Source organism: Populus euphratica, unplaced genomic scaffold (assembly GCF_000495115.2).
Source record: "Populus euphratica unplaced genomic scaffold, PopEup_1.0 scaffold264.1, whole genome shotgun sequence".
Lineage (NCBI taxonomy): Eukaryota > Viridiplantae > Streptophyta > Magnoliopsida > Malpighiales > Salicaceae > Populus > Populus euphratica.
In genome coordinates, this window is record NW_011500144.1 from 88,248 (window position 1) to 102,063 (window position 13,816).

Here is a 13,816-nt window from a genome sequence, read left to right on the forward strand (position 1 = left end):
GAGAAAAAAACAGGTCATTAAATCTATAATCATATGTTTATATCCATTCTAATTAATTAATTAATTAAATCAATCAATCTATAATATAAAACACCTTACACAACATCAGTTAAATCGATCAAAATTGTCAGGTATAGAAACCTTGACTTTCCAGTCATTAAATCAAATGAGTTTTTCCTTCTAAGATGCACTTGATATTGAAAACATACTACTTTTCTTGCTTTTTCACAGGTTAAATAATTATTTTTTTATAAAAAATAAATATTCAAGATTTATTTTTTAAAAAAAAATTATGACTGTAAGTTAACAAAATCATGCATGCATTTAATTAAATATATTAAAAATTATATATGCTGATAAATACAAAAAACAAAGTGTAATTAACACTTTATTCAACTGGTTTAATAAATTTATAACACAAAAAAGTTAATATGTAGGATTATTAATGTGTTTTCTTATATAACTGTAAATTAAAAAATTAATATTTACATATAATAAAATATAGTAAATATCAAATGTATACATAAAAACATGTAATTAAATTAATTTTTAACAGAAAAATAGAATAATGTTGCAATTGTTATAGTAAAATATCATTTCCTTAGTTTTTGTATAATAATTTCAAAAAAAAATGTAAGGAAAAAAATGAAAAAAAATCACAAAAGAATAAAAATAAAAATAACAAGAATAGTATAAATAGGCCAAGCCATAAATATTTAAATTGTAAAAAATAAAAAAATAATTTTTTTCCATAAAATAGGTAAAGAAAAAAGGAGGAAGAACTAAAAAAATATTACAAAAAAAAAGATAAAAAAGGTGATAAATATATCAATTATAAAATGATAAAAATATGAAGTACATAGTGGAAAAAAATATAAAAAATTATTTTTTAAAAAATTTGAAAATTATAATTTTATCACCACTATAATAAAAAAAATAAAAAAATTTATAATTATACCATTTCTCTATATATATAAAAAATAGTATATGTATATAATTATCGAGAAAGAAAAAACAATTCCGTCTCTTGGTGGATTCGATTTGGGTTTCTTTATAGTATCATCATATGGGCCTATCTTTTCTAGCATGGATGAAAACCTTTTGTTTGAGCCTTGCTTATGGGCTACCAGGATCTGCTCGGAGAGAAATCAGCTGCCAGTGGGCATGGGGTCCCGAAATTACCACATGCCGAGGTCTCAGGTGACGAAGCAATAATTCGGGGCTCAGTATTGCCGAGCAATTCAGATAAGAGAGGACTGAATCTATTGGTTGGTTGATGCTGTTTTCGGATTGACTTTTTTTGTTTTCCCAAAAGAACTGGCCGGAAGAATCTTCTTGTTGAGATGCAGAATGAATATTCAAGCTAGCAGCATCAGTACCGTAACAAGAATTCAACAAAAGGCACCACCACCACCATCATCTCGAAAACCACTCCAGTAGAAAGTCTCAAGAACCCAAACAAAATGGTGACACAGATGGTACGTCCAATTAAGTATAAGTCATAGTAATTCAACTGAAGCTCTCGTTTTATGTTTTTGTAGCTAACCTGTGGTTCAGAAATAATGGACATTATATACCAAATTAGATACAGAACACAAAAGGGATGGAATTGTCGCATAAAGTATGTTTCCCTTGTTTTGTTTCTATGACCAATTTCATTCTTCTTTGTCGAATAAATCTGGTCTTCGAATGACAGCACTGCAGCTTATGATGTCTGTGCTCTGCTTGACTGGTACGGTCGGACGTTTTTCAAAATCATGAATCTGGGTTTTAGAGCTTGGGATTAGACCTTCAATAACATAAATGCTTTTCCACGCTGGGTAACGATGTTGTATTACTTACTTCGAGGACACGATGCTTATCTTGATTAGGCTACATTCAGAAATCCACCTTAGTTTATGAACCCAGGATGATGACGCTGTAGGATGGGAGACTGGGGAGGGGATGACGACCTCCAAATACATGCATAATTTCGATGTTTTTTACATGCCAGCCGGCTTTCAAAACATGCAGCTGAGGCAATGTCCTCATCGTCTTAATTGCACTGTACGATCACCCTGTCATTTCGGAACTCTTGTTAAATTTGTAGGCAGTAGGACTTTCGTAACAGCACCTTTTCCATTGTGATTTCACTCTTTATAGGTCCCATGTGGAAATGAAGATCTAACGGCACCACAGGCTGCTGGGTTCATTCGCTCTGATCGTGAAGCAGAATACAGGAAAAAAAAGGAAGTAGGAATTGCCTACCCACTTTCCCCAAAATAAGGAAAGATTTATTGCTTGCTGCTGACAATAACATTCGACCTATACTTATTGTCTAGTCGCCCACTTATCTTTCCTATATCCTTCTATTCATCAAACTTATGGCTTCGCCCAAGATTGACTCTGCTAAAGTTGACATGAGAGAGTGGCTTCTCTATATGACGATTGCACTAATTTGTTCACCAGGCCTTGCTGACTAGGAGTATACAACTGATATGCTCTGTTCTTTTCGGGTATTATCGCCAAACATTTCAACAGTGAAACCCTTAAACCACCTCAGTTGGAATTTACTCCAACAAAGCTTAGCGCATCATTTATTTGGGGGGTCATGAAGATAGTCTTAACTAGCTAGATTAGAATCAATTCATACAGAGCTCTAGCTATTTGTAAGGTCTGTAGCCTTGATAATGAGCACTTGGTCTGGTGACATACCTTAAAGTTACTTATCCCTCTTCAAGCGCCCGTCATCAATCGGTTAGCAATGTGAATAAGAGCAATGTATAGGCAAAAGAGGGAGAGATAAGAAAGCAAGCTCGCATGAGGGAAAGACAGTAAAATCCTAGCAAAGCAAAACCTACAAACTGATGAACTTTTCTTCTTGGGTATAGTTCTTTTGGATTGGTAGGCTCCATAATCCGTAGGAGGATAAATGCAAGGTCGAATCATGGCTTTCTTTTTACTTTGGGTATGTGTCATTGATGGATATGTATGGAGTGAATGAGAGTTAAATCAGGCATGCCTAAACAGCGGCTAAACTTCTGCTCCAACTCATCCTTGAATATATACAGTTTTTTATGTGATGCAAACCTAATGTCCCAGCAAATCAGAAAAAATCTCCCAGCAAGGATACATCTAACTTGCAACGTCTTTATTTTGAACTATTTTGCGTGCTCCATCTTTGTAAACATCAACTTTGAGAAAACCATGCTTCTCTACTGCTGCCAAAACACAAGATCTCAAGCCGGCATTCTTGAATGAACTCCCCGCAGGAGATAAATTCTAAAGAGACTTGGACAAGGCATGGTCAAACTTCAGGAAGAAAGGGAAAAACCATTCTTCTCTCAGTTCTCGCCAGGCAACTACTCACTGTCTGAAGAAGCTGATCCCATCAAGAGAACAGAGAGGCCAAATCTCAGGTTATGGACCAGTCCAGAGTTTACTCTAGTTGGGGCGATTATAACTGTCTCGCTCAAGCCAAGTGATTCTACTTAAATTATGCTACTCTCGTAGAAAGCAGGCGCCGTGCTTTAATGATACAAGGGATGGTGCATGCAGGGAAATTGGTGCAACGGATGGATTAAAAATCGTAACTTGTAAGTAAATGCCACCATCTCAACACTTTCGTGCGTGTTGAAATTAAGATAATTCCAGTTATTAATTGGATGAGATTAGAAATGAAAAATGGGCAGCATATCTGTAGCATCGTGGACCTTTGATCGTATTTTGGGCGTATAGGAGGCCATTGGAGCAGCACTGATGTGAGAAAAGACAAGCAAATATCACTGAAGAATTCAGGGATGCTGATGATGTCAGAGCTCTTCTATATGTTCACCTGATGGTTAGCATGAATTTCACTTCGTCCACTATATTGTCTGAGGGCTTCAGTTTGTGGGATAATCAAATAAAAACAACATCCATCAATAAGTTTGCCACTAATAATATTGCAGTCAATAAAACCCAGTGAGACTTGTTCTTTGCACGCATGGCTACATCCTACTCGACACCCACTTCTCTTTGTTCCCTTTTCATTAGACAACACCTGTTATGTGTGTCTGCTCTTCCATGTACAAGGACATTTGCAGTCCCTTTCAAGGGGGACTAAAAACACTCGAGAACTTGTTAACTACGAAATTGGAGTCTTAACATGGAAATGGTAAAAAATATAAAATAAAAACCTTGACACCATGTCTGATCACATAGAGCAAAGACCTTGACTTCTTGGCTTTGTTTTACTAAAGTCAGCCATCAGATTAGCGTTTACATTGTTGATCCATAGACTCCTTCCCAGCCACATTATCAACAACTGTGGCGGATCGACAAGATACCTGACAGAAAAATTAAGATGGATCGGAGTATTTTGCAATCGGTATCTTAATCATGTGAAAGTGTTTAAAATAACATTTCTTGCAAATTAGGTTGAAGCATGGAATAGTTTTATTAGCATTAAAATATTAGCAATGTTGCAGACCTCAAACGCTTAGAGTCCAAAAGTCGCTTCAAATTTCTATCTGATGTAAAAGCTAGTGACCCAATGCTACCCGCCAAAAGAATATGTGCATAAATACCCCATCATCAATCCCTCCTACGCTACCAGTATCTCTAAAGTTTCTTTCCTTCTTTATTTGTTTATTTTCTACAAGGGACAAAACTCTGTTCTTTCTGTTCCAAATTGCTTGCTGATTTCTTCCGCCAAAACTACGAAGCAGCCATGGCCATTACACATGAACCAGCAAAAATCCCACAAAAGAAGAGAGGCATGCTTCCTCCAAAGAGAGGTCAAATAAAAAAGAGCATATTATCGAAGTTTTTCAAGGTGGTTGCCAAGGTAGCTTCTAATGCAGTGAGAGCACTGGCAAGAAAGGAAGGAAGTGGAGCGCAGGCTAAACAACCAAATGGCCTAATGCTCATATAATTGCATGGGAATTCCCTTTTGTTTTAACAAGCACCCTTTCACTGGCATTGGTTGGTTGGAACTCGTTCATTGAATCTTCTGCACTGCAGGATATCAATAGGTAGCACTTAGCAGGGTAGGCTTTCATTAAGCCATGTAACCTGAGGTTTATCTAACTAGGCCTGTAGTCTTTCCTTCTCCCTCTCTCCCCTCTCCATTAGTCACTTCATATAGCTGGACGCAAGGCATTAAAATAAAAATAAAAATAAAAATGCATTTCCTGAGAAAAAAACAGGTTTGCTGTAAGGTCTTTCGTTCTCATTCCAGCTACTTTTAGCTGAAAAACGCTTGAACAAGAAACTTGTCTCATGCCATTTTCTTATTATTGCTTAATTTGTTGCATTGAACATGAAGAAACATATTAACATCTCTGCTTCTGCTACATGGATAAGGCAGTTCAAACCAGTTCTCTAACATGAAATCCAATAATGTACAGAAACAGCAGAGAAAAATCTGACAAATACAAGTGGGGTAGAAAATATCTTTTTTCTCCCGTAAAAGAAGACAAACTAGACATGCGGTTCAATGCATTTGTTTGATTGCTTAACTGATGGGAACTCTTGTCCGACTATTCCTGGGATGGTTCAGACAGGAACTGTAGCTCGGGAATTCACAACAATAATTTATCTGTAAGTCTGGAGTTTTCCGTATCAGGAATCCAACAGCCATGCCGGATGATAATATCATAAATCATTTTGGAACTCATGTCTACCCAGTGCCTTGGTTTTTCAAAGCAGTGTTTTCCTTCAGGAGGATGATCTCGGTCCAAGGTCAGAAAAATGCATTTATGTGGATCAAAAGTCAATACTATTGACACCCAAAAACGAAGAAAACGATACGCATAAAACTCCATCTCTCTAAGAATCTGGGAAACAAACAAGAGAGAATTGCTTACTATCGATAGCTTATTTGCCATAAATGAACAGGTGTTGCAGATAGTCAAAACTCAGGAAAAATACTAATTTCTAGTTTTCCAGCAAAAGTGATTTACAATTCTCTGTTTCCGCTGCATGGACAAGGCAATTCAAGGCCAGTTTCATAACATGAAATCCAGTGACGTACAGAAACAAGAGTGTATTGATGCAAAAGAAATTTACAGAATAAAAAAAAGAATAAGAGAGAAAAGTAATGTGTAGAAAGAGCATAGTATAAGGAGGGCGGCGGAGGCAGGGGCCCCGGCCCCTGCAGGAAATTTTTTTTCCAGCCCCCTCCCTTCTAAATATTATAAAAATAATTAAAAATTTAACTTTGCTCTCCTTAATTTTTAATTTGGACCCCCTTAGCTTTTTTTTCTTGCTCCGCCCTTGATGCTTTAGGCCGGTTATCTATCTTCAGGTTGTATAAAACATTCGTTGGCTACAAGTGGGACAACAAATATCCATTTGCTCCCCACCTTAAAGAAGGAAAACTAGCACGTGGGTCAATACTTTGGTTTGATGCTTTATTTTGCCTAATTGATAAGAACTCTGTCTCTTACTATTTCTGGGATGGTTTAGGCACTGCAGTTTGCGAATGCTAATTGATAAGAAAGTGTTTATCTCCTAATTTTAGAGCTCCCCATGATATCAATCCAACAACAATGCTAAATGATAAGACTGTGAATCATATTGGAACTCAAGTCTACACTGTGCTTTCATGACATCCGAGTTCACAACATGTGATGCTTTTTAATGATTGATCTTTAGAGTCTTTGTTTTACGTTTTGATTTGGTGGATAATCCAAAAAGCTCAACAATCTCTTCATATATCTTATTTAAATTCCTACCGGTCAAAATTTTTAATGTTTTTTTTTAAATACAACTGTTAACTCTAACACAATGCGAAAACAAAACGGGCTCTAAATTAGAGAATCTGAAGAGTAGAGAAGGAAAACAGACAATTCAAACCCAAGCCCTCATCCTCTCTGGTGCTTTATCTGAGAGAATATTGCTGGACTAAAGAATCAGTCCTGGTTTCATTAATTCATCCAAAAAGTGGGGAGCTTGGAAACAACACTGTTAAACAGAAGAATTGGCTGTATAAAGGAGAGACAACCTTCTCCTTTAATGCAACGTAGGACATGGCTCAACTAATCTTGCACCATATCTTGAGCTGGTTGGTGATATCAAGAAAAACACCTGTAACCCAGAGCAGAACTTTTTGTCAGAATTTACTTTCTCAATAAATCATCATCATATGGTCCAAGCTAGCGAATCGAGGATGAATTCGTTGAATCATGGAAGTGCCCCCGTGCGAACGGTGGCCAAGGGGCCCCCACTGTCCTTGGACTCAAATATTACGCCGACCACCATGTCATCGGTCTGCTTTCGTTATCATGTCCTCCTCCTACATGATTTGTCATTTGTTTTTTTTTTCTTTTCTTTTTCTAAAAATCAAGTCAAAGAGAAACGTATCGAGTTAGGTATAGCGCATCCAGGAATGATAGTGAAATTAGGTATAGAATATTTAAAAGAGTGATAATAATTGTTTTTTAAAGTCTGGTTTTATTTAAAAATAAAATATTTTAAAAAATATTTTATTTAAAAATAAAATATTTTAAAAATACAAAAAATTAATATTATACAAAACTGCTAATTCACCTGGATGATAATTATGCTTGTTGGGTTCTGTTTTGAAAATGCTCAATCATTGTAGAAGAAATTTTTTGAAAGGATAGGTTTGAAGTAATATTTGCTAATACGAGACAAGTGTACTAAATGATCCTGAATTCGAGGATGATCAAGAAAAGGTGTTTTTCAGACCCAAATCTTACACTCATTGCTTCTTTTTGGATAACAATTAAATTATAAATCTTAAACCCTAAATTTACTTTTATTGGATGCAGTTGAAGCGACCTAAACCCAAAATTTAAAAGGCATACAAACTCCGAATGCAATTGTCATTGGATAATAGTAGACATAGTCGATGAGGTTTTTTTTCCTCAAAGTAGCACAATAAAAACTTTTTTTTTTTTGGAGGAAATAACAAAATTTAATTTTTTTTAAAAGCATAATTTAGCACGGCACTAACAAAAATATGCCTTCCAAGTCACATGTATTATCGGTGGCTTACGCATTGCATACAACTTTAGTTCAAAAATTTTAAGTGAGGTTGTTTCTCCATCTTCTCAATTTGTTGCCACAACAAACAATCAATCCAATAATTTATTATTGAACGCTAAACACAATTCACAACTAACACAATTTTTTAATTTAATTTAATTTAAACTAAATTTATAATTGAATAAAATTAATTCTCTTAACATTCAAATATATTATTTAACTATATTTAAAATTATTTCAACTCTTGGATAGGGCTTGAGTGCTTGTGAAGGACCAACACCAAAATTATTTTGGCATGTGAATAGATGTCCACTTGGAATGCTTGAGAACAGGTTTGGAATGTTTGCAATGAGACTGGATCGCTCATGGATAAGCTTGCTTCCCTAATGAAATGTACTTATTCATGAAAAATGATTAATCATTCATTAATGTCACTTTGAAATGCTAAGCATCTCCAACTTCATAAAGTCCACCATGACACAAAGAAAGTGTAATGTTTGTTAGGTTTTTCAAAACATGTATATGCAGCAGAATTCATAATTTTTTAATTTTTTTAGAGTCTCAAGGATCTTGTTAGACATATCTAGAGTTGTTTAAGGTTTATATAAAGATTATCTAAATATTAGATATTCTTTTTGGCTTTGAATAATTGTTTTAAGATTGGATTGTTATAAAACAGAAGTCGTTCAATTGCTTATTCTTTAACGGTAATCCATATAAATTACTAGTAAAAAATCTCTTAAATACTTTTAAGAGAAAAATATTGTTATATCTTTGAGTGCTAGCTCTTTTTTTTTCAAGTGTTCTATATTGTACTATTTATTATACAAAAATTAAAAAGCATAACATTCTATTTATAAGTTAATCTAGAAGCTCTATAAATAGTAAAATATCAATTTTCTCTCTAAATAATATCACATATATTATTTTAGAAAAAAATTAGAAATTTATTTAATTAAGTCTCTACTTGATTTCTCTAGACCAAGAATTGTAATTCCCTATTTAAATTATATTTTAGTCCTTAATTTGTAAAACATATTTATAATCAAGTCACACTTGATTAATCATCCAATTTTAATTTATGACCCATGATTTTTATGTGTGTGACTCATTAAGTTCTCTAATAAATTGATAAAAATATAAATCATAATTCTAAATAAAATATAATTAAATAAATTAATATATTATCAATTCAATAATTAATTGATTTATATTTGAAGATTATACATAATATATAGCAACCTGTTATCATTATCCAAATATTAGAAAAGTCATAAGTGATTTGACTTAACCCATCAATAAACAGTTTCTTAGTGTAATTATTATTTATTTATCAACAATGTTCTTATTTAGATATTATAGCATAAAGAAATGAATTCGATAAATGATAAGTCATTTCCTATATAAAACATAAATCCAAGCACCAAATAAATCAAAATAAATCAGTGATAATAAGTAATAAACTCATGGAAAAATAGTTTTTCCTATCGACAAATAGTCATGAACTTTGCCGTTTATATCAAGATTATGCATGACCAATTTAATGTTCATAGATACTTTTAACAACATCAAGTAATTAATGAAAATAATGATTTACTAATTAGCATCATTTTGAGTTTCCATTCTGGAGAGGCTTTTTTGGTCTTTCTTGAGGTCATTAAAACTGAAAACAAGCTTGATAAGATCCAGTTGAAGAGCACACATGATTTCACTATCTTCAAGTTTGTTAATAGCGTGAAGATAATTATCTTGAATGTAAAGGAAGAATTCAATTTTGGATTGGTCGAGATCAGGGTTATGGTTAGAGAGGTGAATGTTTTTAATGTTGAGTTTGAATTAGTTGGGTGAAAAAAATCATAATTTCAAACAAAATATAATTAAATTAATTAATTAATTATCAATTCAATAATTAATTGATTTATATTTTAAGATCAAGTACAATGTGTAAGCAACCTTTCATGATTCTTCAAATATTTTGAGAGTCATAAGTAATTTGACTTAATCTTTTAGTACCCAATTTCTCAGTGTAATTATTATCTATTTATCAATAATATTATGATTTAAACATTATAGCATGAAGTGTATCTACTTTGTCAAATTATATGTGTTCTCAACACCATAGTCAATGATTATTTGAATACGATTTAAAACTATTTTCAAATTTCATTTCTCTATATACAAGGATTTATAATTAATATTATTTAAGAAAAGATAAAATATTTTTTTAATTCATCTAAAGCGATGAATCATTTCTTAATTACTTAAATATCTTCATATAGTTCATATAATATCCAGTATTTGCCCATTTGTTACTCTGATTAGAATAACATATAACAAGATTAAAACATAACATTCTTTATATAAGATAACTTAATGATATTAAGTTTAAAGATCACTTATAAAATCATTACGTGAATCTTTTTATAGATACAAGTGATCTCTCCATATAAAACTCTTATGCGAGTTAATTTATTTATGCATATCATATGACAAATACCTACATATTAGTTTTATGTTCCTTTATACCTTATCTTATGAGAATAATTGTTTATTTTATAAAGAAAAAAATATAATATATATTAATCATAACAACTCTGATTAATGTTCAGTCTTAATAAAGTATTAAACAGAAGCATTTAAAAATAATGTTTTGATGCTATATGAATCTTATATTTATAACAACTTTATAATTTCTTTTGTAAAGCATTTTTATCTCAATAACTTTATCTCTACTCTAGATTCATTAATTAATTATTAAATTTATTAATTAAATATTTGATAAATATTATATATAAATAAATTTTATATTAAAATTAAATATTTTTATATTAACAAAATCAATATCACTTTAGCCAAGTGATTAGCTATAGGCATAGACATTAAGGCCATGACATGTCTCTTCTCATTTAATCCTTTATAAAATGCAACTGTTGATCTTTAAACCTCTTGTATTAAATATTGCATCTAACATATACATACAATATATATATATATATATATATATATATATAAACATCTTGTATTTTATATTGCATCTAACATATACATACAATATATATATATATATATAATCTATAATATATAAATAAGATATCTAATAAGTGCTTAAAAAAAAAACACTAATGCATACCAATTGATTATGTCTTAGATAATATGGATTATAATGAATTACATTATGTGGATGTCTTAGAAAAAAATACCCATATAGATGTAATAACATGACTTGTTATACTCAAATATCATCTCATAAAGCTCTCTAGATTAATTGTAGGATATCACTCTACTAATATTTGATTTTTTTAGCATGCCAAAGATCTAGATAAGTTAAATGAGTCACAAACAAATTGTTTTGTCTTTTAATTTTATGATTGATACTATGCAACTTGTTATTTATATCAACCAAATTGCCACATAACCTGATCATATATCTTAATAATAACAAAATAGTGATTCGGGACATGCTAGCTATAAATCATCTCGCTTTTGATATATTGGTGAAGGTGTTAATATCAAAGTCTTGGTACATGGAGTTCATATAACTTGTCAATACATAAAATACATATATTAGAAAGAAAAAATGACATTAAAATAAAAATAACAAATAAAAATATTTTTATAACCCATATTTAGTGAGGATGTAGTATGTCCAACTTGTTCTAGTAAAACTCGTGAACGTTAGTATAATTTAAATTGAAATGTCTAGCTCCATATCATTTAACATGATAAGTCACGAACTTAGTACATGTAATTTATATATGTGACATGTTATTCAATTTATTTTTTTTAAAAAAATATTATCACTGAGTTATTGTTATAAGTTACCTTTTCATTACAATATCAAACGTATTATTCCCAAAACTCACCTCTCAATAATATTTACATTGATAATTTTAAGTTAGTACTTGAAAAAAAATTCATACTAACAAAAGAAATTATTCACTAAAATTATTTAAAATAATTATACAAATAAAAATAGTAAACAATTGGCTATTTATCTTTTTTTTTATTAAGATAAATCATACCTTAGTCTTTCTATCTATTTTAATAGAGAAACCAACAAGAAGGTCAATCAATGGAACTAATGCCTCTGCAAATACATCATCCACTGATCGGAGGGTTTAAATACTAGTGGTGTGGTCATAAGTTCTCAATTTTCTAATTATGCTTGTGTGGCTTGCACAAAAACAAAAACAAAAGGATAGAGAAAGAATATTGGTTACATTATATGCCTTTTCTATTTGCCTAAAAAAATTACCTACTCTATTTTGATGGATCATACAACATTAGTTATCTAAAATTTTCTTTGTTAAAGTAGTTGTGGTATTTTTTTTTTGAAAGTCCTTGGAGTTTGTAATCGCTTTATGAATGAGAATATGGATTACTAAATGTAAAAAAACCTTGATCTTGAAATAATGTTAAATCTTGTTTTATTGGAGTGTCAAAACCGTTAGAATTAATAAAAGTTTTATTTTTTGCTTTGCGTTAACGAAACACCAAAAAGCGTTTTATTTTTTGCTTTGCGTTAAGGAAACACCAAAAAGCGTTTTATTTTTTGCTTTGCGTTAAGGAAACACCAAAAAGCATCAAGATTTTGCACATTGCACATCCATTATGAAAATACTTTGATTCATTATGGAATTTAAAAGTTGATTTTTTTTTGTTTAGTTATCAATTTTTTTCTCCTTAATTGAGTCTTTTTACGATAGTTATCAAATTTTTTCTCCTTAATTGAGTCTTTTTACGACCTATTACTTATAATTTATTAATAAATGGAAAAATTAAAAGATATGAGACTAAAGTAAAATAAAAATAAAAAATTTGAAAAATAGATGGTAGTTTCAAAATTGGCACATGGTTTTCTTTGATACTTATACTTGCCACATGAATGATTTTGGTCTCTTTTGTTTTCAAAATTTTTATTTAAGTCTAAAAATTTATTTTTTTTTATATTTTAGTTCTTAGTTTGATAAATAAGAGAGGAAGTTGTTGGATTTTGATGACAAAGAAAGAAAATCATTATTAACACTAATTCTAATCATAAAAAAATTCATTATTGATGCGATAAAGATGTTCAAAAGTTTTATTCAAAGATAAGAGTTTTATTAAGATATTTTTTTGGCATTCTCATCACTTGAGATAATAAATTTGAATCCAAGAAGATTTTTTATTCTATATTGATTTTGGACTGATTTTATAGTTATTTAAATATATAAATAGATTTATTATGATCTTTAAGGTGTTTTATAGGTATTTTACATTAAAATTAGTTGAAAATTAAATATTTTGGCATAAAATACTCATGATTTAATTTTTTAGCAACCCTTCAAATATTAAAAATTACGATAACTGTTGACATGTTATTTACGATGCTTTAAAAAAATAAAAGACATAATATATCATTTGCATTTTAATATAAGAAATATATTAAGAGGCCTGGCATGCGGGTCAAGCCTCTCAAGCCTTTATTAATGGACTAGATGCTCAAACTTATTCGCTTGTTACAATTCTACTAAAAATAATTTAAATTTTTTTATTGAATAGCATTGAAGTTCCTTTTTTAATGAAATCATAGCCTTTTTTATTTAGCTTGAAATTAAACCAGTTTTTTTTTTCAGTGCAACATATTTATTCTATTTTTTCTTTAAAAAAAACATTGTTATTTGATACAAAGTCACACCCCTAATTATCCTATGATTAAACAAAGAATAATTTTAGAAATAAAAAATTATTAAATTCATTAAAATGCATATTTGACAAGCTAACCCTAATTCATTTAAATCTATATTTTGCTTTTTTTTATTGAATATTTTTTTCTAATTTCTTCCTTCAATATTAAAATAAT